Genomic DNA, 3,947 nt, shown 5'->3' with positions numbered 1-3,947 from the left:
GTGGGTAGATCACTTGAGGTCAGGATTCCTTCCTTCCTTCCTTCCTCTTTTTTTTTTCTTTTGAGAAGGAGTCTCGCTCTGTCACCCACGCTGGAGTGCAATGGTGTGATCTTGGCTCACTGCAACCTCCACCTCCTGGGTTCAAGCGATTCTCTTGCCTCAGCCTCCCGAGTAGCTGCGACTACAGGCGCCCACCACCATGCCCAGCTAATTTTTAGTATTTTTAGTAGAGACAGGGTTTCACCGTGTTAGCCAGGATGGTCTTGATCTCCTGACCTCGTGATCTGCCCAGCTCGGCCTCCCAAAGTGCTGGGATTATAGGCGTGAGCTACTGCGCCCAGCCTCTTTTTTCTTTCTTTCTTGTTTTTCTTTCTTTCTTGTTTTTCTTTCTTTCTTTCACTTTGGAGCTACCTATCATAAGCTCTCACTTTCAAGTTGAAGGTTTTCCTCAAATGTCTAGTCATACTGGCTGTAAATTCATTTTTTAAATTGAAGTACTAAAAAGCTAACTACAAGGTCAGCAAGTAGAGGCAGTTGGTCAACTATTGGGCTTTACTGTAGGACAACCTAGCCTTTTTGCAGGAGGGCTCTAATGGTCAATACCAGCAGACCTTTCCTCCAAGGTCATGTTATTAGCTCAGAGAAAAATCTTCTAGTTTACCCCTACAGGGTTTGAGCCTGGTGTGATGGCTGCTGAGCCAGGAAGGGGTTTGGGGTTTTGTTTTTCAGGATGCAGACTTCTTTCACTTAATATCCTTGTTTTCACCCCAGTGTCTGATCCCTACCACCTACAAGTGCCTAGTGTCCCCTGGTTCAGGACCCGGTTCAATTGCTCCAGAAAATAAACCTCCAATCTCAGTGGGGTTGGAGCTGGGGAGGAACATTGTAGGGAGTGGGAAGACAGGGGGCTAGAGATCTGCTCAGTGCAAACACTTCAGCTTTGTGTTCTGACCTTTTGCAGAATCTGGGGGGAAAAATCATTCAACTTCCTTTTGGTATCCCCTTCTATATACCTGCACAGGAGCTGGCCCCTCTGCTCTCTCTGACACTTCATCTTCATGTGTTCTCAGCCTAGATTTGCTGAAAAATCTCTCATCAGATACTATCTCCCCTTCTGGTTTTTTTTTCCTTGTGGATTTATGTTTTTTTGTTTTTTATTTTTGAGATGGAGTCTCGCTCTGTCTCACCCAGGCTGGAGTGAGGAGGCGCGATCTCAGCTCACTGCAGCCTCTGCCTCCTGAGTTCAAGCGATTCTCCTGCCTCAGCCTCTCATGTAGCTAGACTACAGGCATGCGCCACCACATCTGGCTAATTTTTGTATTTTGGGTAGAGATGGGGTTTCATCATGTTGGTCAGGCTGGTCTTGAACTCCGGACGTCGTGATCCACCCGCCTCGGCCTCCCAAAGTGCTGGAATCACAGGCGTGAGCCACCGCGCCCGGCCTATTTTGTTCTTATTGAGGTAAAATTCATGTACAATTAAATGAGCTGATCTTAAGTGTACTGTTCAAACCATTTTGACAAATATATATCAAAACACAGAAAATTTCCTCATGCCCCTTTCCAGGGGATCCCTGCCATCAACCCATCCCTAAGCAACCACTCATTTGATTTCTATTGCCATCAGTCAGTTTTGCCTGTTCTAGAATTTCCTATGAATGGCACCAGACAGTTTGTACTTTGTGTTCAGCTTCTTTCACTCAGCATGTTAGTTTTGGAATTTAACTATGTTGTTGCATGCATCAATAGTTTGTTCCTTTTCATGGCTGAGTAGTATTTCATCAGCTGATGGTAGCTGTTTGTTTATCCAGTCTCCTCTTGACGGATATCTGGGTTGTTTCCAATTTTGATCTATTGTGAATAAAGCTGCTATGAACAGTCTTGTACAAGGCTTTTTGTCATACAGCTTTGTTTAAAAAAAAATCCCTTTACTTTTCATTTGGATGGGGTTTCGGAAGTGAAGACATACATGTGTATAACATACCTGCCATGTCCAACAGGACTCCCCTGAGTTGATTCTTTTTTTTATTTTTTATTTTTGAGATGGAGTCTTGTTCTGTCGCCCAGGCTGGAGTGCAGTGGTGCAATCTCGACTCACTGCAACCTCCGCTTCCCAGGTTCAAGTGATTCTCCTGCCTCAGCCTCCCCAGTAGCTAGGGACTACAGGTGCCTGCCATCATGCCCAGCTAATTTTTGTATTTTTAGTAGAGACGAGACAGGGTTTCACCATGTTGCCTGGGTTGGTCTCGAACTCCTGATCTCAAGTGGTCTGCCCACCTCAGCCTCCCGAAGTGCTGGGATTAGAGGCACGAGCCACTGCACCCAGCCCCTGAGTTGATTCTTCAAAGAGATGGCCCAGGTATCCAGCAGGAGTGCAGGGAGGAAAAGAGTTTCAGGCAGAAGGAGGGGAGTGAGCAAAGGCATGGAGGTGGGACCCCCACCAGTGTGCCCAGGGGGCTGCTAGCCTCTCAGTGCTAGGGAAGATGAGGGGCCAGGGTGACCCTTTTCAAGTGCAGCTCTGGCCACATCACTCCTCAGCTAACAGTGCAATGAGTTCCCTCGCCTACAGGAGGAGCTTCAGGCCCCCTAAGCTCCATCAAGATCTGACTCCTGCTCATCCCTCATCTTCTCCCCTCCCCTCCCCTCCCCTCTGTGACCAGTCACACTAATGCACCACTCAGAATCACTATTTCCACTCTTCCTGTCCCAATCCCTGCCTTCTGCCTTGAGTGACCACCCTCCTGCTCTCCCGCTTCACCTGGGTAATGCCCTTCAGGACTTAGTTCCAGAGTCCCCAGTCCTGGTCTCCACCTGGGTTAGGTGTGGGCTCTGGGCCCCCACAGCATCCTCAACACACCCCACCTGCCGGAGCCCGGGACAGCAGGCGCATCGTATTGATGACCATACAATGGCCAGCGAGGTTGTCAGTCCCCTTCCCAAGTGGTTCTCTTGGCCCTCTCCGTGTCTAAGCAACCGTAGGAGATGTGAAGAGGTGGGAAGGAGGAAAATAAACCAGCCCGCAGGGTGCATGTCACCATGTCATTCCAAGCCCAGGTCTGAAAACTCAGGTGCGAGCCTTTTCTCTCAGTGCAGCTGGTGACACCTGCAGAGGGAGGCTCCTCCCTGCATCGCCATCCTGGCAGAACTTGTGCCAGCCTTTTTGGCCCTTCTGTTTGAGCAGGCAGTTGGTAACACACATCGGGATCCCCAGGCTGGTACCTGAACCAACATCAGCTCTGGCAATGCCACCTCTCTCACAGGAGAGTGGGCCTGGCTGGAGCAGAGTCGGGGCTGGGGGTCCCTGGACACTCGCTCTGCCCCTACCTGGCCAGAGTTCCAGAAAGCCCACATCCCATGGTTCACCCTTGACCCTGAGCCCTTTTAGCTGGTGGGTTTAGAACTCAGTTTGGGGGATGATGTCCACCACAATCCCTTTCCCTGCTTCACCCCTGCAGTCTGGTGAATGCCTCCAGGGCAGAGGACAAGTGCGGGGGGCCTCTGTTCCTGCCTGCCCAGTACTCGTGCCCCTCGCCTGCTGCCAGCACAGACTGCCCACCGTGGGGCTCCTGGGCAGAGGACAAGTGTGAGGGCCTCTGTTCCTCCCTGCCCAGGACCCGTGCCCCTCGCCTGCTGCCAGCACAGACTGCCCACTGTGGGGCTCCTGGCTGCTGGCTGGGGTTCAAGTTTGTTGGGGGAAGCACCTAGGCTGGGCCCAGAGCTCTGGGAGACACCACATCAGCTGGCTGGGCCTCTGGCAGACCCCAGCTCCAAGTCTGGTCCTGGGGAGCTGCAGGCCCAGATTCCTTGAGGGGTGCAGGTGGGAGGTGGGGTTTGTCTCTTTGCCCTTTTGTGGGAGGCAGGAGCAGCTGGTGTAGCCCTCAATGACAGCAGCAAGCACCTGTCATCTGCAGGAGGCCTCAGGAGCCTTCTAGTGTCACCTATAGCTGA

This window comes from Pongo abelii, chromosome 19 (assembly GCF_028885655.2).
Source record: "Pongo abelii isolate AG06213 chromosome 19, NHGRI_mPonAbe1-v2.0_pri, whole genome shotgun sequence".
Taxonomy (NCBI): domain Eukaryota; kingdom Metazoa; phylum Chordata; class Mammalia; order Primates; family Hominidae; genus Pongo; species Pongo abelii.
Note: the sequence above shows the minus strand (reverse complement) of the source record.